This window comes from Scyliorhinus torazame, chromosome 1 (genome assembly GCF_047496885.1).
Source record: "Scyliorhinus torazame isolate Kashiwa2021f chromosome 1, sScyTor2.1, whole genome shotgun sequence".
Classification (NCBI taxonomy): Eukaryota; Metazoa; Chordata; class Chondrichthyes; order Carcharhiniformes; family Scyliorhinidae; genus Scyliorhinus; species Scyliorhinus torazame.
In genome coordinates, this window is record NC_092707.1 from 246,104,387 (window position 1) to 246,129,072 (window position 24,686).

The 24,686-nt window shown below is 48.5% G+C and overlaps 1 non-coding gene across 1 annotated transcript; it reads left to right on the top strand.

Moving 5' to 3' along the window:
* Positions 1 to 13,606: 13,606 nt before the first annotated feature.
* Positions 13,607 to 13,719, top strand: LOC140430343 (U5 spliceosomal RNA). Its single transcript, XR_011949385.1, has one exon. It is a non-coding gene; the product is annotated as a U5 spliceosomal RNA (small nuclear RNA).
* Positions 13,720 to 24,686: the final 10,967 nt, after the last annotated feature.

Genomic DNA, 24,686 nt, shown 5'->3' on the forward strand with positions numbered 1-24,686 from the left:
TCATTTAAAGTTAAAAAACAGATTGACCTTGTTTTCGTTGGCCCTGTTTACGTTACTTTGTGATTATACTGGAACATGTGCATTAGAGGCTGCTCTTCAAGTCTTCTACCAGAGGTGTAATGCCTCTTTACAAATACTTTTTTTGAAAGTGTCCGATTCCTTTTATTCCCCAATTCAGGGGCAATTCAGCGTGGCCAATGCACGTCTTTGGGTTGTGGGGGTCAAACACCAGGAGAAACTGACCCAAAATTTCACATCATCATCATGGACTCCCGACAGTGCTGAAGGAGGCTATTTGGTCCATCTCAGTCCCCACCTCCCCTTCAATATATTATAATTATATGCTAATCAATAGGCCTAAATGTAGTACTTCCAAATTTGCAGATGTTAAAAAGTGGGTGGGAGGGTGAACTGTGAGGACGATGCAGAAAATTTCAGTGGGATTTGGACGGGCTGGGTGAGTGGGCATTTGCTTGGCAAATGTGAGGTAATACACTTTGGTCGGAAAAGGAAGAAGGCAGATTGGTATTTGAATGGGTGTAAATTGAGAGAATTGGAAACTCGGCCTTTTGGCTAAGATCAAGTGTACATAACAATGTAAATATTTAAGAAGGAATTGTAATGTAAAGAGTGATATGTGTATAATAATATCAAAATTGAATGGAAGAAAGTCAAGGCAATGTGTAGCTCTGACGGAAATGTATAGTCAAGACAATTCGAAATGCTCTGCAATGCTTATGATAAATGTTATGAATGAAGTATATTTTTTTGAATAAAAAAAAAAGAAACCACGATCTTTTGGCAAAGAGCATTTCGATGTCGATTGTGGACTGGGGAACACGGAGGGATTAAAGTCGTTGAAGAGGAAACATTGAGAGCTCTGCTGCTATTGGTGGATCTACATGCTGGTCTAAGCCTCTGGTTTAGGCCTAATGCCGAAGCAGTTTAGACTCAACGTGTGAGCTATGGCTGCAGCTGCATTCCGACCACCAGGCTGGGGAGTGCGAAACACTGTCCGAGTCACAGTGAAGAAGTCGGAAGGGGAGTCACCTGTGGACCACAATTTCTTCATGAAGCGGGTGCTGCTCGAGTGCTGCGGGTTTCACGCAACAGATATCTTCTGCTTGCAAGACTTCCCCAACAATAGATATTTTGACGTCACCTTCAAGAGTGTCGCAGCTTGCATCAAATTCTTGAACGCATTCAAGGAAAAAGGTAACCAGAGTCCCCTGTCGATCCTGACTGCGGAGCCTCTGTTTACGCTACCGTCGCAGCAAAACCGGGTTGTTACACTGCACACGTACAACCTCCATGTCCCCGTGTCTGATGTGCTCACGTTCCTCGCCAGGTATGCTGAGCTGAAAAGTGACAGCGTGCAAGTGAAAGACACCTTCGGCATCTGGACAAGTGAGAACCAGGTCAAGGTGACCCTAAGAACAGACAGCAATGGAACCATCCTGCATCCCCCTCCAGTTTCGCCATTGGTGGAAATTGTGGCTACCTCTACTACGTGGGACAGCCACGAGTATGCCGCACCTGTGGCAAAATGGGGCATGTTGCCACCAACTGCAATGTCACCTTCTGCAAAAACTGCAGGCAGGAGGGACACATGACTGCAAGGAAGACAAGTGCTGCAACCTGTGTGGGGAGGCCGGCCATCTTTACAGGGCCTGCCCAAAACGCGGGGCAACGTACGCACAAATCATCAGCGGCGGAGTCAAAAAGGCGACCACAGAGGAGGTTCATACACCCTCCATCGACAAAGACACCACAGCACAGAATGGTGAAAATCAACAGAAGGGCCCTCAACAAAAAGTGGAGGCTCCAGCCCTGGGAAATGGTGAACAGGAACAAATGTAAGAGGAAACAAAAAAATAAACTGAAGAAACCCCGATGGGGAATGGCAAAAAGCGGCACCTTTCAGCCAGCGTGCTTAGTGCCGACACCTCCTCCGATGAGGGAAAACAAGGCAAGAATCAGCCTCAAATAAAGAGGCAAAGTATCAATGTGGAACGGGATGCACAGACCCCCCAGATCACAGACAGGGAAGAAAATACAACACGCCGAGATCATCAACCTCTGGCTTATGGGAACAGCAATATGACCAACGGCCACCAAATGCCGGACATAGAAAACAAGGTCACAGACCAACTCCAGAAATTAACAAGCAGCAACAACCCAGGCGAAGACCAGCCTGCAACCCCAACACCAAACTTCTGTGCATGCAAAAGGAATGAATGATCAGAGCTGTGCTAGCAATAAATCCTCCTGACCTTTATTAACCTTAAACAAAACTACAGACAAGGAGCTAGAAAATGTCGTTGTCTTAAAGTTGTGAGGTATACCATTAACTTTAAATAAAATTATTTCAAAATTTATTATGATACAATGACAATTTATGACTGTCTCAGTCTCTTTCGTTGCATGCCTTTCATTTCTTAGATGAGTTGATGCATTGATTGAAGCAAAGGTCTTGGAAAGTGAATGATTTTCAGTAAGCAATTGAATTTCCAGGAGGTTGGTTCTCAGGTGAACTTGAAGTTGGAACAGGTTGGGGAGTGTTATTCTCCCACTTTCAAGGTATTGTTGCTAATTATCTTGGCTGCTTGGATGTCTTGCAGATGGTTGATGGCTTCAGTGGACCTCTGTTTACCAGCAGCTTTTTGCTCAATTTTAAAGTAGACTAAAAGAGGGCTTCCTCACCATGTGACTTGTACAAGTTCAAATACCTTTTCTTCAAAAAAGGGGTGGTATGATCAATACGTATCCTGTATGGGGGCGGCACGGTGGTGCAGTGGTTAGCACTGTTGCCTCACGGCGATGAGGACATGGATTCGATCCCAGCCCCGGGTCACTGTACCTGTGAAGTTTGCACATTCTCCCCATATCTGCGTGGGTCTCACCCCCACAACCGAAAGATGTGCAGGGTAGGTGGATTGGCCACGCTAAATTGCCCCTTAATTGGAAAAAAAGAATAGGGTACTCCAAGTGAAAAAGAAAAATACCTATCCTGGATTTTTGTTTCACCCTTTGAAATTTATCAATTCTAGTTTAGGGCAGCACGGTGGCGCAGTGGGTTAGCCCTGCTGCCTCACGGCACCAAGGTCCCAGGTTCGATCCCGGCTCTGGTTAACTGTCTGTGTGGAGTTTGCACATTCTCCCCGTGTTTGCTAGGGTTTCACCCCCACAACCCAAAGATGTGCAGGGTAGGTGGATTGAACACACTAAATTGCCCCTTAATTGAAAAAAAAATTAATTGGGTACTCTAAATTTATTTTTTAAAAGTATAGTTTGCTTATGGAACCATCATAAAACAATGCAAGGTAATCAATTAACATTCATTAAAAAAAAATTAGAGTACCCAATTAATTTTCTCCAATTAAGGAGCAATTTAGCGTGGCCAGTCCACCTACCCTGCACATCTTTGGGTTGTGGGGGCGAAACCCACGCAAACACGGGGAGATTCTCCACCAGGACAGTGACCCAGAGCCGGGATCGAACCCGGGACCTCGGTGCTATGAGGCAGCAGTGCTAACCACTGCGCCACCTTGCTGCCCTATCGATTAACACACATTGAATGTTTATGTTTCCAATGGGGAAACAGAAAGATGATCAGAGTGGAGTGCTTTAATTCTTTCATTGATGGTTCGTCCTTAAACAAAGGGAATTCCAAGGCTGGCCATGAATGCCCATATTTAATTAAGTATTTACTTGAAACTCAGAACTGTCCACAGCTCAGACAGAAAAGGCCATATGATTTGCAGTTACCATTTTATAAATTTATAATTTTTAAAACTATAACTAAAAGTTCATATTATATTGGAACAGACTGCTGATTAATTATTGATTCTTCAATTATGACTCAATTGAGGTTCAGTATTTAGTAAATCATCTGTTTCTAACTGGTGATTGATTAGTATAGTAATTCTGATTAACACATTTGATAATTGCAATTGACAGAACACAAAATGGCTTTGTAGTTTAATGTCAGTTTCAAAATGGCTTCCTTGACCTTGTTAGTCTCCGACAGTGGAGAGAGTATGAAAGCGTGGCATAGCTAAGGTAAAACCTGTGCTAATGTGGGAGATAGGGTTAAGGAGCAGACAAATCGTATAATTCAATGCTGGCATTGGCTCAAGGGGATGAATGGCTACACCTGCTACGGTGTCCCCATTTACACAATTTACCATGCCACTTAACTTAGTTTTTTCAGCAAATTTGGAAGGCAGCTCTCTAAGGTTTTAAAAGTCAACCATAAATATTGTGAAAATATGAGTACAAATTCTTGAGGAACATCTTCTCAAGGCATTGTGAGTGCATTTAGAAGTGATTTAGGTGGATTGGCCACATTAAATTGCCTCTTAATTGGAAAATAATAATTGGCCACTCTAAAATTAAATTTAAAAAAAAAGTGATTTATTTTGGTAGGAAGAATGAGGAGGGCCAATATAATTAATTGAACCATTCCAAAAGGCGTTGTTCAACAGAGAGGCATCGGATATGCATTATGATGAAACATCATAGACCTGAAATGTTAACTCTGTTCTGGAAGGGTGGCACAGTGGTTAGCACTGCTGCCTCATGGCGCTGAGGACCTGGGTTCAATCCCGGTCCCGGGTCACTGTCCAAGTGGAGTTTGCACATTCTCCCCAGATCTGTATGTGTCCCACCCCCACAACCCAAAGATGTGCAGGGTAGGTGGATTGGCCATGCTAAGTTAGCCCTTAATTGAACAAAAAAGAATACTTAAAATGTATTTAAAAAACTCTATTCCACCATTCAATGAGAACATGACTGATCCGATAATCCTTAACTCCATTTCCCGCCTTATCCCCATAAACCTTGATTCCTTTCCTGATTAAAAACCTGTCTATCTCAGCCTTGAACACACCAAACAACCCAGCCTCTTACAGCCCTCTGTGGTAAAGAAATCCACAGATTCACTATTCCTCTAGAGGTTGCTGTTGCTCACTACATGAGACTTTGGGACAGATGGGACAGTAAGTTGCAGTGAGGAAATAAGAACCTTACAAATGGATATAGATAGGTTAGGAGAGTGGGGCAAAATATGGCAGATTGAGTTTAACGTTGATAAGTGTGAGGTCATGCATTTTGGTCGATAAACTGGAAAGGCAACTTTTCTAAATAAGAACAAAAGAACAAAGAAAAGTACAGCACAGGAACAGGCCCTTCGGCCCTCCAAACCTGTGCCGACCATGCTGCCTGTCTAAACTAAAATCTTCTACACTTCCGGGGTCTGTATCCCTTTATTCCCATCCTATTCATGTATTTGTCAAGATGTCTCTTAAGCGTCACTATCGTCTCCAAACAATCTAAATCCTGCTGTATCCTCTGACAGTCCTCACCGCTATCCGCAATTCCACCAAACTTTGTGTCATCTGCAAACTTACTAATTAGACCAGTTACATTTTCCTCCAAATCATTTATATATACTACGAACAGCAAAGGCCCAGCACTGATCCCTGCGGAACACCACTAGTCACAGCCCTCCAATCAGAAAAGCACCCTTCCATTGCTACTCTCTGCCTTCTATGATCTAGCTAGTTCTGTATCCATCTTGCCAGCTCACCTCTGATCCCATGTGACTTCACCTTTTGTACCAGTCTGCCATGAGGGACCTTATCAAAGGCTTTACTGAAGTCCATATAGACAACTCCACTGCCCTACCTGCATCAATCATCTTTGTGACCTCCTCAAAAAACTCTATCAAGTTAGTGAGACACGACCTCCCTTTCACAAAACCGTGCTGCCTCTCGCTAATATGTCCACTTGCTTCCAAATGGGAGTAGATCCTGTCTCGAAGAATTCTCTCCAGTAGTTTCCCTACCTCTGACAAAAGGCTCACCGGCCTGTAGTTCCCTGGATTATCCTTGCTAACCTTCTTGAACAAAGGAACAACATTGGCTATTCTCCAGTCCCCCGGGACATCACCTGAAGACAGTGAGGATCCAAATATTTCTGTCAAGACCTCAGCAATTTCCTCTCTTGTCTCCTTCAGTATTCTGGGGTAGATGTCATCAGGCCCTGGGGTCTTATCCACCGTAATATTTTTCAAGATGCCCAACACCTCGTCTTTTTGGATCTCAATGTGACCCAGGCTATCAACACACCCTTCTCCTGACTCAACATCCACCAATTCCTTCTCTTTGGTGAATACTGATGCAAAGTACTCATTTAGTACCTTGCCCATTTCCTCTGGCTCCACACATAGATTCCCTCCCCTGTCCTTCAGTGGGCCAACCCTTTCCCTGGCTACCCTCTTGCTTTTTATATACGTGTAAAAAGACTTGGGATTTTCCTTAATCCTATTTGCCAATTACTTTTCGTGACCCCTTTTAGCCCTCCTGAGTTCTTGTTTAAGTTCCGTCCTTCTAACCCTGACAAATGCCTCCTTTTTTGGGGAGAGACTTTGGGTGCTCTGATGCAGAGGGATCTGGGTGTCCTTGTGCATGAATCACAGAAAATGAGCATGTAGGTGCAGCAGGTAATAAGAAAAGCAAATGGAATGTTGGCATTTTTAGCAAAAGGAATTGAGTATAAAGGTAAGGAAGTGTTGTTGCAACTATACAAGGTAGTGGTAAGGCCGCACCTGGAGTATTCTCCACAATTTTAGTCCCCTTATTTGAGCAAGGTGTAGTGGCATTGGAGACAGTTCAGAGGAGGTTCACTGGATTGATTCCACGGTTTGTCGTGTGAGGAGAGATTGAACAGTTTAGGCCTCTATTCTCTACTCTTCACTCTCGAGGGTTTAGAACAATGAGGGGAGAACTAATTGAGGTATACAAGATACTGAAAGGTATGGATAAAGTAGACGTGGAGCTGATGCCTCCTCTTGTGGGGCATTCGAAACAAGAGGTCATAATCTTAGAATAAGAGGTAGCAAATTTAAAACAGATTTGAGGAGAAACTACTTCTCCAAAAGGGTTGTGAATCTGTGGAATTCGCTACCGCAGAGTGCGGTGGATGCAGGGACAGTGAGTAAATTTAAGGAGTTAGACAGATTTTTAATTGGTAATGGGTTGAAGGGTTATGGAGAACGTGCAGGACGGTGTGGAGTTGAGGCCAGGGTGGGATCAGCCATGATCACATTGAGGGTGTTCAGGCTCAGGAGGCTAAATTGCCTATTCCTGCCCCTCGGTCCTGTGTCCGAGGGAGGAGATGGTCTGGCTGATTTAGCAATCCAGCTCTTGGCCTGTAACATTGCCGACACCAAAATCGTGAAACGCGATTGGGCAGAGAATAGCTTCCGATGCCGAAATCGCGGTAGATGCCGATTTCATGCCAAATTGGGATGCTCCGGCACCCCAAAATGGCGTAAATGCGGCGCTCACCATACGGGCTGAAAGTACAGTTGGCATTTCATTTTCGCCCGATGCGCCGGGGTCTCTGCGATTCAGCACCTCCATTGGGCCGATTTCCCGATGCGTGGCTCTCACAAACCGCAAACCTGGCATCCTGGCCGCTGAGCGGGAGAACGTCGGAAGCAAATGGCGTGGTGTGACTGCGGGCTGCTGGCCCACACACCGACCGTGCTGGCTGCGGCAGGGGGCCCCTGCCAGGGCCGGGGGAGGGAAGGGGAGGGGGGGGAGGCTGAGCAGTGGGGATGACCCCACCCCCCCCCCCCCCCCCCCCCCGCCCAGGGGACTGGGGCAGTGTCCGAGCACCTTCCTGCTGAACATCCACTGACCGACCACCCACCCCGGCCCCTGGTTCCACACAGTGGCACCAGCCATATGGATGAGCCCATCCCCGCACCACCCTCACCCCCGCCACAGGCCCCGTCCCCTCGGCACCCTGCCCTACCGGCAGCCTCTCACCGGGGACCACCCAGGGCCACACCCACGGCAGCCCCTCGTGAGGGCAATGCCAGCCAAAGGTGCCCGTAGCTGTAGGGACGAGTGCCAGGACGGGGGGCACCGGCGGATAACAGGCCAGGGGTGAGGGAAGTGAGGAAGAGGGGTGTGGACATCCAAAATGGCCTCCTGCACAGATCGATGGGAAATTGGCCAACACAGAGACACAGACAGGCTGCATCTTGCAAATATACAAGGGATGCAGCCCGGACCTTGCAGAAAGTAACACAGGGAAAAAGCCATTGAAAGGACATCCAGGGACAATGGGCTCCAGGTAGAAAGTAACAATATGTGGCAGACTTAGTGGCATCGGAGTCCTTATTTAGGAAGGCCCACGTGCCTCAGACACTAATGGCCATGGCCGACTGGGACCCACCCTGCCATCGAGGTGACCAGCACCAATTGGTTGAGATCTATCAGGGTGATCAAGCCCTGATCGATGTATTGGATATCTACCTGGGACCGCCCAAAAGCACGCAAAACCCGCAAGGGATAAAAGGTGCTGCACAGTCACCCCCGCTCACTCGACCACCAACAACAATAACGGTGATACCTGCACCAGCAAAGGAGGGGACCATCCACGGAGGAACCCGAGCCGGGGACACCCACGACCAGTGACAGACATCCAGCACTGCCAGACGATGGATTCCAGATGAGGCCATATCTGCTCTGCACATACCAGTCACCCGGATGTGAAGTTGTTCTTTCACGTGTGTTAGTTTTGAGTCCAACCTGCATGTGTGTGTGTTGACTAGTATTAGCTCTGTGTGTGTATTGAACTGATATTATTGCATGCAGCTTCTGTGGTCACTTCCCACCCGAAACGCAACCACCCCACAACCGCTCAAACCCCCCAGTCCCCTATTGGACATGGGACCACGCCGAACGGTTGGCCAGATGATGACACTCGGACGCCTCTCTATAAGCATGGCACATGATTTCTGATGGAACCTGCCCCATCATGTGTGCTCCACACATGCACGTCTTCTTTGCCTGTGCGTTGTTTCACCCTCATCACCCCATCCCTTCTTCTCCTCCCTGCATGCTATTTGCAATTCGAACTGTCCCTCACGTCTCACTGATCAGACTCTGAGAGCACCTTCATCATCAGTACTCACACTGAGCCGTCTTTCCCCCCCACTGACAACCCATACTACATTGTGTGCCTGCTACACAACACCACAATTGACCCCCACGACTCAGAGCAATTGTTATATTCATTCCCTGACCATCTTCTCACCCCCCTCCCGATCAGACTCCGTTCTTCACCGTCGCTGTGCGTGGGGCTCACCCCACCTTCCACAGAATAGGGGGTGGTCCCTCACCAACCACACACCCTTGTCCTGTCATTTTTCCTTGGACACCCAACATATCATCAACCTGTTCTTGCTGGTTCTGACCCACCGGTCTATCCAGACCGAGGAGGTAGCCCCTTCCGAGGGATACACCCTCGTCCTGTCATCTGTCCTTAGACACCCAACAACCCAACAAATCGCCATATCTGTTCTCGGCGGTTCTGACCCACCAGTCGATTCAGACCTAGGAAGTAGCCCCTTCCTAGGAATACACACTCGTCCTGTTCTTCAACACACTTGGGTAGTGGAGTAATGGCATTTGCCCCGCCCTACCAGGGGACCACGGAACCATTTAAAACGCTCGGGTAGTGGAGTAATGGCATTTCTCCCACCCTACCCAGGGACCCCACACATTCTTTGCCAGCCGTGGATCATACGCACCTCTCTCACCTCTAACCCCTCCTTCCCTCCGACCCCCACTATCTGGAATGGCTACTTACAGTACCAAACACTTGGGCAGGCCTCAGACCAGAACCGTTGCCCCACACCCCACCGTTTGTTTGTGGGATGAAAAATGTATTCAGTGACTGAGGTCACAACTCATTCTCTTCTTCACTCTTCTACAGCGGTCCCTTTGGAGCGACCCCACATGGTATTTACACTTAGCAACCCTACAGTGATTGCTACTGTGAAGGAATCGGGCTCCCCCCTCCTCAGGTCAGACCTCTGTGCTCCTGGGGTGAAACTGTATTCAGCTAGCCGCCCTGGGGTTCGGCTGGTTAAGCTAGACCTCAATCAGTATAAGGTTGCGTTAAGAAGGGGGTGGTCGAATACAGGTTCTGACCACTCCAAGCCTCAGCCAAGAGAAGGCTGTGTTGGGTTTGAACATGTTTAGATGACATGTGGAAAGGGGGGGGTGTCACGGATGGTGACAGTATGATAGATTGAACGTAGACATATGGCGTGCGATATTACCAGAAACTATGCTTGATCCACCAGGACACCCTTAGACAGCTAGCCCAGGATGTCACCCGGCAGATGCAGAAGGCACAGCCAGAACTTGGTGGGATGATTCCTGGAATCGGGGCTCTGACTTTCAGAGACACCCCATTGTTCGACTCCACCCCCACCTGGCTGTCATGCTGATCCTGTTTACCTTGATCTGCCTCATCATCCGCACGGTCCAATTCCGTAGGTGGACAGCAGAGATCACGGAGCGCCAGGGCGTGGGACTCATGTTAACTGAACGGGGCCCTTTAATCCAGCCAGACCAATGTTCCCCAGGGACTGATACTTATTTTGCACTGAGTATCCAGGTTGTCTTGTGTATGACCTTTGTAGAACTGTAAATTCTTTTTTTAAATATAAATTTAGAGTACCCAATTCATTTTTTCCATTTGAGGGGCAATTTAGCATGGCCAATCCACCTACCCTGCACATCTTTGGGTTGTGGGGGCAAAACCCACGCAAACACGGGGAGAATGTGCAAACTCCACACGGACAGTGACCCAGAGCCGGGATCGAACCTGGGACCTCGGCACCGTGAAGCAACTGTGCGAACCACTTGCGCTACCGTGCTGCCCGAACTGTAAATTCTTAAAGCCAGACTGTTTATATTGATCTGCATTGCCGTCAGTATGTTCTGCAGTTTGTACATGACAGAATTCCTCCACTTCTGTATCAGGTTTTCGAGATAGTCCCACCTCGGCATTGGACTGCCAATTGTATCTTACAGTACGGACACTTCCTTTCTCTGACCGTATTAGGTCCGTTTTGGAACGTATATTTATATTTGTCTTTGTTATTCGTGTATACTCAATGATCTGTTGAGCTGCTCGCAGAAAATACTTTTCACTATACCTCGGTACACGTGACAATAAACCAATCCAATCCAATCCATTCTGCATTAGTGAGTTGTGCATGTAGAGTTAGGGTCCTACCTGATGGACAGGTGACTGGGGATGCAAGACATGTATTGGTCCGAGTGTGTGATCCACCACGCTTTGTCTCCAGGATCAGGAGGGGGATCTGTGGACTTCTGAAATGGCCGCCCGCAAAGCCAGTGGGCATCACATGGACATAGACGGGCTGCAGCTTGCAAATGTACAAAGGCCCAGATAGTGCCACGGGACATAGCGGTTGAACGCAGGACGGGGCCATTCGGACCCTCGAGTCTGCTCCGCCATTCGCTCTCTCGACCACCGACGGCAACAGCGGTGATACCTTCACCAGCCAAGGAGAGGAACATCCACGAGGGACCAGAGCCAGGGACACAAACGACCAGCAACAGGCATCCAGCACTGCCAGAAGTTGGATTACAGATAAGGCCATGGGCTGGGTCTCCATTTGGGAGACTAAGCACCCACGCCGGCGTGAAAACGATGCTATTTTATGCCAGGAAAACTGTCGCAAAAGGGCCACCGATTCCCTACTCCTGGGGGGCTAGCAGCCAGGCAGCGTAGACCTCCCAGCTCTAGCTGCCGATGCAGCCCAGAGCATTGCCGGGTCCATGGCTGCGCATGCGCACAGCGGCGGCCTGCAGCTGCTGCGCCATGCTTCATGGCGGACACAGCCTGCAACCCGGGCCGACAAAATAGTCCCCCCCATCGGCCGACTCGTGTGCCCCTGAGCGACCCCCCCCAAAGTGCCCCCAGCCCTGAATAGAGCCCCCTTTGCCCGCGGGTCAGCCTTCCCCCGACTGTGGCGGCACTGGACTGAGTCCGCAGCCGCCACGCTGAGTTCCTGCAGGTGGGACCACACGTTTCCCACACCGCCGGGAACTCAGCCGGTCGGGGACGGACCATCGCAGGGTGGGCCTCAGACAATGAGCCTACTCCTCGAGTACGCCGCTTTTCAGGGAACGGAGCATCGCAAAAGCGATGCCGCCACCAATTTTGTCGTCATCGCAGAATCCAGCCCCAGATGTGCTCTGCACTTGCCAGTCACCTTGACGTGAAGTTAGGGTCATTCTTGTGTGTTAGTTTAGAGTACAAGTTGTCTGTGTGTGTTGTCGGTGTGTGCGTGTAATAAACTATTACCACACTGAACAACTTGTGGTCATTTGTTCACCATTTTCGGGTTACAGACACACACTGTGGTTTAGAAGGTACAACATTGGTTGGGGGGGTGTGGGCTGTGGGGGGATGGCAGTGAGGGGTGTGAGGGGTGAGGGTCGAGGGTTGTGTGAGGGGGGGATGTCCGCATATGTGTCATGGGGATGCGCAACTAAGCAGGGTTTCACTTGCTCGCCCACGGCCGAACTCTATGTCGACGCCCTCCCTTTCCTCCGGGCCGCTGATCAAGTCCAGTGTCCTCTGCTCGGGCATGGTGAGGGGCCGCAGGTCTGGTGTTCACCCTCTGGTCATCTCCCGCTCCCGGCGGTTGTGCGCGGCCATCCTCTGGGCCAGGGGCACGGAGCAGCTAACTCACCCTGGCTGCCCTGAGGAAGTGATGCAGTCTCTCCCGGCACTGTGGCCAGTCCAGACGACATTGTCCACGGCGCTGACCACCTCTGTCACCTGTGGTCAGGCATGGCGAACGGCGGTGCCTGGTGGTCTTCCTTCCGGGCCGGGCTACAGGGTCATCTTTCTCGCCACCACGGCGTCCAGGAGGGTGTCCAGCTCAGTGTCCCTGAACCGTGGCACTGCTCTCCTTCCAGCCATTTTGTTGACTGGGACGGTGTGTGTGGGGGGAAGGCGCATGAGTCTCATGTGCGGCAATCACGGTCCCAGCGATTCCGGCCCTGTTTCACTTGGACCGGTTGCGTTCCACGTGGCGATGGTGCTCGCCCATTTAGACTTGCTGAATTGGTGCACCGGTTGTGCCATTTTTGCTGTCGTAAAACACCAATTTCCACGGTGGCTTCAGCACTTAGCCTCAAAATCGGAGAATCCCGGCCCATATACCTGTCTTGGGTCCATATCCCTTAATATCTTTGCTCAGCACAAGTCTATCTACCTCAGGTTTAAAATGAACAACTTTTCTAAATTCGACCGCTGTTTGTGGGGGAGAGGTCTAAACCTCGACCACCTTTTGTGTAAAGAAGTGCTTCATAGAGTCTCTCCTGAATGGTTTAGTCCTAACTTTTCGACTTGTCTTGGGAGATTGAATTGCAAAATCATTTGGGAAGTACAAAGAGTTTGAGAAAAGCAATGAAAACCTCCTGAGCAGCAGAGTGCCCACAATCTGCTGCTCCTCTTCTCCGGGAAGTGCCAGATAGGCCCCGCCCACTCATCTACATAACTTAAATTCTGTACGAAAGCTCAAGACTTATTCCTCTTTCTGTAAACATTAACGGGTTGTAGTTAAATATGAAAATCTATATCAATTCAATGGCTCATTCTACGGTGCGGATGTTGAGTGGCAGTGTGTGAAGTCAGTGTGATGTTAAAGAGCTCCGTGCGCGGTGGGTAGTGAGTAAGTTTGCTGTGAATGTCAGTACTCTGGTTTCTCTTCAGATCGTATAAATCTTTCGCCTTTTACTAAAGATTTCCGTGGAGAGGAACACTCAGGGTTTTAATTAATTTTTTGTGGCCCTGCTTCTGTGGGGCTGATTTAAAGTTAAAAAACAGATTGACCTTGTTTTTGTTGACCCCGTTTACATTACTTCCTGAATTTGACGAAGCGGCTGTTCTTCCGGAGGCGTGATAACATAGAACATATAGTGCAGAAGGAGGCCATTCGGCCCATCGTGTCTGCACTGGCTCTTGGAAAGAGCACCCTACCCAAGGTCAACATCTCCACCCTATCCCCACAACCCAGTAACCCCACCCAACACTAAGGGCGATTTTGGACGAATTTTGGACGCTAAGGGCAATTTATCATGGCCAATCCACCTAACCTGCACATCTTTGGACTGTGGGAGGAAACCGGAGCACCCGGAGGAAACCCACGCACACACGGGGAGGATGTGCAGACTCCGCACAGACAGTGAACCAAACCGGGAGTCGAACCTGGGACCCTGGAGCTGTGAAGCAATTGTGCTATCCACAATGCTACCGTGCTGCCCTAATTTCCACCCTATCCCCGCAACCCAATAACCCCTCCTAACCTTTGTTTGGTCACTAAGTGCAATTTATCATGGCCAATCCACCTATATCTTTTTATTGAAACAGTAAAAAATATATACAAGGCCAAACGGTACAAAGACTCATTTTGTGTTGGAGAAACAGGATATCCTCCCCTTAGTACCAATGTACGGGGAGGGGGTGTGGATAAAACAGTTCACAACACGTTTCTACAAAAAACAAATGGTACAAGCATTAAACTTTGCGCTGGAGAGACCAGATACCCTCGCCTCTGTACCAACAGAAGGGAAAGGAAGGGAGGTGGTGGGGAGAGAGGGGAAAGGAGGGTAGTGGGGAGGGAGGGAGTCGGAGTGTTGGTGAAGGGGGCCAAATAGGGCACTACCTGAACTATCAACAGAGGCAGAAAAACAAAAGAACCTTCAATTATGATGTGCCAGATTCTGGGAGTTCCCCCGAGGGGGTGAGAGGCGACATAGTGCCAGGCACGAGTGAGACCCGCACGGATCATCCTGAGGACAGACACGGAGAGAACGTGCAGACTCCACACAGACAGTGACCCAGCAGGGAATCGAACCTTGGATCCTGGCGCTGTGAAGCCACAGTGCTAATCACTTGTGCTACCGTGCTGCCCTCCAATTATAACTGTCTCCAAATATTTTTTTTTTAGTATCCGGGATCTGGGTTCTCTGCCATGCCACATTTCTGTTTCACCCCTCCGGTGAAATGCTCCGTTTCGCGAGCTGGTCAATGAGGTTTCCCATTGTGGGGCAGCCTCACGCCATCGAGAAACCCCCGGGCTGTCTGCGTGGGTTTCCTCTGGGTGCTCCTGTTTCCTCCCACTGTCCAAAGATGTGCAGGTTAGGTGGATTGGCCATGCTAAATTGCCCTTAGTGTTCAAAAAGGTTGGGTTGAGTGGGATTACGGGGAGGGTGGAAGTGTGGGCTTGGGTAGGTGCCCTTTCCAAGAATCGATGGGCCGATTCTGCACTGTAAATTCTATTCTATGAAATAGTGTGCGTCCTCTGGAGGGGCTGGGTTCCTTGCCATACCACTCTGTTTCGCCTGTTGACCCTGAGATGCACTGGGGCGCATCTCTGGAGGGGTGGGGTGGACAACTCCGGAGAGCTGATGACCACTGTCATCTCCCTGGAGGGACGCTCCAGGTTGACCTTCAGTGCACCTCCTCTTGGACGCAGCCAGCAGGGTCCTGGGATGGAGGGGCAGCTCCAGTGCTCCCTGTGTCATCTGGCTCTGTGAGCCTAATGGGCTGGGTTAAGGTGGATCTGTTGCAGTGGGACAGCTGAATTTGATGTATTATTATTGGGCAATGAATGCCAAGAAGTTTTGAGGTTGTAGTAGGAGTCAGAGGCAATGTGGGTGAGAATGGAGGCAGGCTCTTGTAGGGGATCAGGGTTGAGGGTGCTGGCACTCCCATTTGCCCCATGGTAATATTCGCCACAATTTCAGCAGTATTTTAAGTTAAGCGTGGGGTCAAAGTGGTTTCCAACCCGAAAGAATCATTTGTTTGAGCCGGCAAGATTGGATGCTCGGTTTCTTTGCTGGGAGGAGTGGAGGGTGGTGGAAATGAAGGACTTATTTATGGAAGGACGGATCACGAGCTTGGAGGAGGCGGCGGAGAAGTTTGTGTGTCTGCAGAAGGAGGCATTTAGGTATATGCAGTTGCAGGATTTTGCAAGGAAGGTTCTCCCGAAGTTTCCTGTGACACTGTCCTCTTTCTGTTGGAGAAGGTGTTGCGTGTGATGGGGTTGAAGGGGGGTCATCTCGCTGACTAATGGAAGGATTCTGGAGGAGGATACGGCGTTGTTGGAGTGGGTAAAGGCCAAGTTGGAAGAGGAGCTTGAGGTGGAGCTGGAGGAGAGGTTGTGGTGTGAGCTTTTGTGGAGAGTGAATGCCTCAATCTCATATGCGAGACTAGGCTTAATACAATCTTTTTTTTTGTTAGAAATTTAGCGTACCCAATTCTTTTTTTCCATTTAAGGGGCAATTTCATGTGGCCAATTAACCAACGCTGCACATCTTTGGATTGTGGGGGTGAAACCCACGTAAACACAGGGAGAATGTGCAAACTCCACACGGACAGTGACCCAGAGCCGGGATCGAATCTGGGACCTCGGTGCCATGAGACAGCATTGCTAACCACTGTGCCACCATGCTGCCGGCTTAATACAATTAAAGGTGATGCACAGGGCGCACCTGGCTAGATCAAGGATGAGCTAATTGTTTGAGGATGAGGAGGACACTGTGAATGGTGTGGGAGGGCCTGGGTGCTCCCTCTGTGCTGAGTCTTGACTTGGGAGGGTCCTGGGTGCTTGCTTTCCAGAATGTTCTCTGACCCTCAGCCAATGAGTCCTGGGACGGGGGTCGCAACCCCCAATGCAGTTTCCAATTGCAACTCTGCAGGGCACCAGGAACCCATCTCCAGGGTTCCATCTCCAGGTGTATTATTCACATATAACCTTACTCCACATATGGTAACTGGGTGCCAGAAAGTCTAGCTTTATCTGGGCAATCCAAAACAATCAATCCATACGAATAGGACCGATTATCTCCTGATGTGTTGTTGACAGGACAAGCCCAATCATGCATGGTAGTTTGACCGTTTAGTGTATTCAAATTTGGCCACGTCTGAATCCCCAGCTGACTGGTTTAATTTAAAATGTCTAATTCTTAATTTAAAGTGTCCAATTTTATATCAGGCTGAAATTCAGGCTGCTGTTCATTTTACCACACCTCCTCATTCTTCCTACCAATATTAATCACTTCTCAATGTCATCAAATTGTCTTTATATGTCAAGTGAAAACCCTCACGAATCTGTATTTGGGCCTCTTTTCTCACAACATTTATGATTGACTTAAAGTTAGCGAGGGCTGCAATTCTATATTAAAAATTTTTTTTTCGAGTACCCAATTAATTTTTTGTAATTTAGGGGCAATTTACCGTGGCCAATCCACCTAGACTGCACATCTTTGGGTCGTGGGGACGAAATCCACGCAAACAGGGGGAGAATCTGCAAACTCCACAAGGACAGTGACCCAAAGCCGGGATTGAACCTGGGACCTCGGCACCGTGAGGCAGCAGGGCTAACCCACTGTGCCACCGTGCTGCCCTTGCATTCCTATATTTACCGACAAACCTAAGTTGTGTGGATGGGGCAGGAGTAAACCTTGAGTCTCTCCCAACATCATCATTGTGCATCTAGAACATGAAGTCAACACCCACTCCGCCTAAGTGCATGTGCGGTGCCACTGATATCATCATTGTGTGCCTGGTGAAAGATTGGCACCGTCTTGCTCACCCTGCTCACTGCCCAAAGACAGTGACCTTACAGGATGGCAAGTGGGAGACAGACAGTGAGTGTTCTGGAATAGGGCAGCAATTGGGGCAGCGAGAAAATCACAATCAACATCCAAGGAAATATTTTTCAAATTATGGGGCACTTTAGCTTGTTAGGATGTAAGGACAGCATGGTAGTGCAGTGGGTAGCACTGCTGCCTGCGCTGCCAAGGACCCGGGTTTGATCCCAGCCCCGGGTCACTGTCCGTGTGGAGTTTGCACCTTCTCCCCGTGTCTGCGTGTGTTTCATCCCTACAACCCAAAGACATGCAGGGTAGGTGGATTGGCCACACTAAAAATAATTGGGGTCTGCAAATTTATTTAAAAAAAGGACCAGATTGTTGAATAAGAAGCGAGCCTCAATTGAGTTACAACTTTTAAAAAAATACTTAATTAGTAGCTATGTTAGAAAGCCCAGGTTATATTCCACACTCTGTAAGTCTGTTTAATATCACAAAATAGCCATGAGCTTCTGAGCATGTAAAAGGAATGAATGATCAGAGTTGTGCTAGCAATAAATCCTCCAGACCTTTGTTAACCTGAAACAAAACTACGTGGCTTTATTGAGAACTAAACTAATTGATTCATTGGTTAAAACAGAGAATTATTCAGGGAAACTGATGTTCTGAAACAGTTCCATCGTATTCTTGCCGAAGAATATGAAGGAAGATGGCACCAGTTAATCTTTTGTCAAAATTGACCAGAAGGCCAGAAGACATGTGTAGCCAGTTAAAATGGCTAACTCCCGATTTAGAATGGCTAACCCTGATTTAAAATGGCGAACGGAAAAGGCTGATGGGAAAATCAGCTAACGGGACTAAAACAAGCAGCTGCAGGTAAAACTGTGTATTCACCTCTGGGGAGGCCAGACAGGATCGATACCTGCAGCCATCAGCATAACAAAACACCAGCCATCTGAATACTAATTAGCAATCCCTGGGAACAATGTGCAACAAATTAGACACACAAAGCCAACCCAGACTTTTCGGCGCCAACAGGAGCCTACACAAAGGGAGGTGAACGATCACCCCAAGACCGCCCATCGATCAAGGAATCGCTCCAGCATTGGATAATATCGAACCAAGTGATTGGGACAAAGTCCAATCACTTGGAACCAGGTACAGGGTCCGCCCCGAAAGGCGGGAAGCCCCTGGGGACTATAAGAATAGAGTCCAAGTTCAAATCGACCCTTCTGCAACCCCTTCTGCCTCCTGCACCCTTCTGCTGACCTTCCGCAACAGCCGCTCAAATCGTAAGTCTTACTTCAACGCTCGCTGCGAGATAGGCGCTCCTAGCTATCAATCTGTACCAGCTTCGAATCCCACAGGCTCAGAACCCAAACGAAAGGCCATTTGTTTCCCTGACCTGGTGGGGCATTTTCAAAGTTAAGTATTGGCCTGTTAGTTGTAGGAAGTAGCTTAGAAGTAGAATTTATTCATGAGTATTGATTACTGTATATAATAAATATGCGTTGATTTAACTCTTACTAAGCGGTGTGTTGGATTATTGATCATTACTCGGACTTGAACCACGTGGTGGTATCAGAAAGATACCTGGCGACTCAAGAGCAAAGGTGATAGAACAAGAGCAATTAAACTAAGGCTAAAGTTAGCAGCACACACAGGAGCAGAATTAGGCCACTTGGCCCATCGTGTCTGCTCCGCCATTCAATCATGGCTGATATTTTCTCATCCGCATTCTCCTGCCCTCTCCCCATAACCCCTGATCCCCTTATTAATCAAGAACCTATCGATCTCTGTCTTAAAGACACTCAGTGAATTGGCCTCTACAGCCTTCTGCGGCAAAGAGTTCCACAGATTCACCACCCTCTGGCTGAAAAAAATCCTCCTCGTCTCTGTTTTAAAGGATCGTCCCTTTATTCTGAAATTGTGTCCTCTGGTCCTAGTTTTTCCTATAAGTGGAAACATCCTCTCCACGTCCACTCTATCCAGGCCTCGCAGTTTCTTGTACGTTTCAATAAGATCCCCTCTGATCCTTCTAAACTCCAATGAGTACAGACTCAGAGTCCTCAAACATTCCTCGTACGACAAGTTTTTTATTCCAGGGATCATTCTTGTGAACCTCCTCTGGACCCTTTCCACGGCCAGCACATCCTTCCTTAGATATGGGGCCCAAAACTGCTCACAATACTCCAAATGGGGTTTGACCAGAGCCTTATACAGCCTCAGAAGTACATCCCTTGTCTTGTATTCCAGCCCTCTTGACATGAATGCTAACATTGCATTTGTCTTCTTAACTGCTGACTGAACCTGCACATTAACCTTAAGAGAATCGTGAACAAGGACTCCCAAGTCCCTTTGTGCTTCTGCTTTCCGAAGCATTTCCCCAGTTAGAAAATAGTCTATGCCTAGATTCCTCCTTCCAAAGTACATAACCTCACACTTTTCCACATTGAATTTCATTAAAAAAAAAATATATATATTTATTAAAGTTTTTTAACACAATTTTTCTCCCTTACAAACAATAACCCCCCCCCCCCCCCGTAACAAAAAAAAACAAAAACGAGTAATCGTGCAGAGCAAGATATATACATGGCAAAATGATATATTTACACAGCTTTGTACACTGGCCCGCACCCGTACGTGCCAGTTTCCCCAACCCTTCATGTTATCTCTTGCTCATCCACCCTCCCAGTCAGTCCCCCCTTCCCCCCCCCCTCCCCCCCCTCCCAGGACGTCCCCTCCACCCCCCCCCCCCCCAAGGTTGCTGCTGCTGCTGACCGACCTTCCTCTAACTTTCACCACCTGAGATATTGCTCCCGCCACTCCTCTCCAGAACCCCTCCAGTGCCGGGCATGACCAAAACATATGGACATGGTTCGCCGGGCTCCCTGAGCACCTTCCACATCTGTCCTCTACCCCAAAGAACCTATTCAACCTCTCCCCCGTCAAGTGCGCTCTGTGAACCACCTTAAATTGTATCAGGCTGAGCCTGGCACATGAGGAGGAGGAATTAACCCTACCTAGGGCATCAGCCCACAACCTTTCTCGATCTCCTCCCCCAGCTCCTCCTCCCATTTACCCTTCAACTCTTCTACCAGCACTTCCCCCTCTTCTTTCAACTCCTGGTGTATTTCCGACACCTTGCCCTCCCCGACCCATACACCCGAGATCACCCTCTCTTGAACTTCTTGTGCCGGGAGCAACGGGAATTCACATTGAATTTCATTTGCCACTTCATTGCTCACGCTCCTAGCTTGTCCAAGTCCTTCTGCAGCCCCCCTTGCTTCCTCAATACTACCTGTCCCTCTACAGATATTTGTATCATCTGCAAATTTAGCAACAGTGCCTTCAGTACCTTCTTCCAGATGGTTAATGTATATTGTAAAAAGTTATGGTCCCAGCACAGACCCCTGAGGCACAGCACTAGTCTCGGCTGCCATCCTGGAAAAGACCCCTTTATCCCCACTTTTTGCCTTCTGCCAGTCAGCCAATTCTCTATCCATGCCAGGATCTTACCCTTCACACCATGGGCCTTTAACTTATTTAACACTCTCCTATGCGGTACCTTGTCAAAGGCCTTCTGGAAATCTAAATAAATCACGTCCACTGATTCTCCTTTGTCCAACTTGCTTGTTACCTCCTCAAAGAACTCTAATAGATTTGTCAGACACGACCTTCCTTTGAAAAAGCCGTGCTGACTCAGTCCTATTTTGCCATCCACTTCCAAGTGCTTCGCGATCTCATCTTTAGTAACAGACTCTAAAATCTTACCAACAATTGAAGTCAGGCTAACCGGCCTTTAATTTCCTGCCTTCTGCCTCCCTCCCTTCTTAAACAGTGGTGTTACATTAGCCACCTTCCACTCCTCTGGGACCCTTCCTGCCTCCAGTGGTTCCTGAAAGATCATCCCTAATGCCTCCACAATTTCCTCAGCTATCTCTTTTAGGACCCTGGGGTGTAGTCCATCTGGTCCAGGTGACTTATCCACCATCAGACCTTTCAGTTTCCCCAGAACCTTCTCCTTTGTAATGGTCACTGCACTCACCTCTGCCCCCTGGTTCTCCTGGAGCTCTGGCATCCCACTGGTGTCTTCCACCGTGAAGACTGATGCAACGTAACTTATTCAGTTCGTCTGCCATTTCTTTGTTTCCTATTATTACTTCTCCAGCCACATTTTTTATTGGTCCAATGTCTATATTTGCCTCTCTCTTACCTTTTATATATTGAAAAATCTCTTCCTGTCTTCCATTATATTACTAGCTAGCTTGCACTCATACTTCATCTTCTCCCCCCTTTTTGCTTTTTAATTGTCCTCTGCTCGCTTTTAAAGGCTTCCCAATCCTCTGGTTTCCAACTAATCCTTGCTACTTTGTATGTTTTTTCTTTAGCCTTTATGCTGTCCTTGACATCCCTCGTCAGTCATGGATGCCTTGTCCTCCCCTTAACATGTTTCCTCCTCCTTGGGATGAATTTCTGTTGTGCATCCCGAATAACACCCAAAACTCCTACCATTGCTGTTCCACATCTTCCCTGCTAGGCTCCTTCTCCAATCAACTCTGGCCAGCACCTCCCTCATGTAGTTACCCTTATTTAATTGTACTACTGTTACATCTGATTGCAGCTTCTGCCTCTCAAACTGCAGAGTACATTCTATCATATTGTATTCACTGCTCCCTAAGGGTTCCTTCACCTTAAGTTCCCTAATCAAGTCTGCCTCATTGCACATCACCAAATCCAGAATTGCCTGTTCCCTAGTGGGCTCTGTCACAAGCTGCTCCAAAAAACCCAACTCTTAGACATTCCACAAATTCCATTTCTTGGGATCCACGACCAACCTGATTTTCCCAGTCCACCGGCATATCCCATTATTGTAATATTGCCTTTTTTACATGCCTTTTCTATCTGCTGATTTATTTTCTGCCCCACACCCTGACCACTGCTAGGCGGCCTGTACATAACTCCCATCAGGATCTTTTTACCTTTGCTATTCCTCAACTCTATCCACAGAGCTTCTATGCCTTCTGATCCTACATCGCTCCTTGCTATCGATTTAACTTCACTCCTTACTAACAATGCAACCCCGTCCCCTTTGCCCACCTGCCTGTCCTTTCGATAGGACACATATCCTTGGATATTTAGATATCAGCCCTGATCCCCTTGCAGCCACGACTCTGTGATGCCCTCAACATCGTACCGGCCAATTTCAAATGTGCGCAACAAGCTCATTTACCTTGTTCCGTATACTGCGCGCATTTAGGTACAAGACCCTCAATCCTGCATTGACCACCTCCCTTTTCACACTCTCCTCAGTCACTGTACCCTGTACTGTGGCCCTTTTTGATTTTTGACTATGGCTTCTCTGCCTTACATTTTCCCCCTTACTGCTTTTTGTTTCTGGCCCCGTTTTACTTCCCTCTGACTTCCTAGATTGGATCCCACCCCCTGCCATATTAGTTTAAACCCTCCCCAACGGCTTGAGCAAAGCCCCCCCCCGAGGACATTGGTTCCAGTCATGTTACTGTGAAATCTGTAATATCCGGTTCCATGGCAAGGGATATGAGTTAATGTGGAATCCTGCTATCCTGTTCCTTAGCGAAGGACATAAGTTAGTATGAAAACCATAATATCATGTTTCTCAGTGAATGACATAAGTCTGTAGAGACAGGACGATGAAGGTAGCCTTCCCAGGAATGCACTTTTCTGTAAACTAGCGTAGCCGACAGGAGGAGGGATCTGGGTGTACCGGTCCGCATGTCACTAAGAGGTGAAGAGCCAGCAAACCTCGCTCTACACCTCGGAGGCCTCCAAGGTTATCTTCCGTTCCAGAGTCCGCTCTGTGGAGCAGGATGAAAAGTGCTCACTCTGGATGAGCTGACAAAGCCGTCAAGTCCTTCGAGATGAGTAAAACCCCCGGAAGCGATGGCTTACCGGTTGAGTTGTATTCGGCTCTGTGGGACTGGATGGGCCCAGACCTGCTGGAAGTGTACGAGAGTATGCTTCTGGAAGGCAGCATGTCAGAGTCCATGAGGAAAGGCATCATCACCCTCATCTACAAGCAGAAGGGGGAAAGGGAAGAAATTCGAAATTGGCGACCCATTTCACTGTTGAATGTGGATTACAAAATTCTAGCCAAGGTCATCGCCAATCGGGTCAGGTCTGCTCTGGAGTCGGTGATCCACCCTGACCAGACCTGTGCTGTACCCGGCAGGAAGATCTCTGATAGCCTCGCGCTACTCAGGGATACGATCGCCTACGTGCAGGACAGGAGGGTGGACATCTGCCTCATCAGTCTTGACCAGGAGAAGGCTTTTGACAGAATATCGCACACCTACATGATGGATGTGCTCTCCAAAATGGGGTTTGGGGAGGGAATTCGCAATTGGATCAAACTGCTCTACACAAACATCTATAGCGCAGTCTTAATCAATGGGTGGGAATCAGAAAAGTTCCAGATCAAATCTGGAGTCAGGCAGGGCTACCCTCTCTCCTCTGCCCTGTTTGTGTGCTGCATAGAACCTTTTGCCGAGTCCATCAGGAAGGATCCGGGTATAGGATGAGTGACGTTCCCACGCAGTGGAGGCACGCAAGTCAAGGCCTCCCTGTATATGGGCGACGTTGCCGTCTTCTGCTCGGATCCTGCGTCTGTACGCAGGCTCTTGAATGCCTGCAACCAGTTTGAACTGGCCTCAGGAGCCAAGGTAAACCGTGGCAAGAGCGAGGCCATGTTCTTTGGGAACTGGGCCGACCGGTCCTTTGTCCCCTTCACTGTCAGGTCAGATTACCTGAAGGTGCTGGGGATATGGGTCGGAGCTGCTGGGGCGTGCACCAAAAACTGGGAGGAGCGCATAGCCAAGGTAAGACAGAAACTGGGCTGGTGGGAGTGTAGCACCGTCAATATGACGCGAGGCAGGTTGAGGTAATGTCAACTGAAGGCTTTATTAAGCAGAACTTTATCTCCAGCAGCGTGGTTACAGAATGCAGCTGCTGAGGGAAATGGAGGGAAAAGCTTGGTTCTTATACTGGCATTTCTGGGTGGAGTCCAGTAGGTGGCAGATCCTATCAGGATCTGGCATCCCTCCACCAATAGTCTGTCGACACGTGGTGTACAATATTACCCCTAATACATACCACCACATTCACCCCTTGTTGAAAAAGAACCCGGCGGAATGGTGG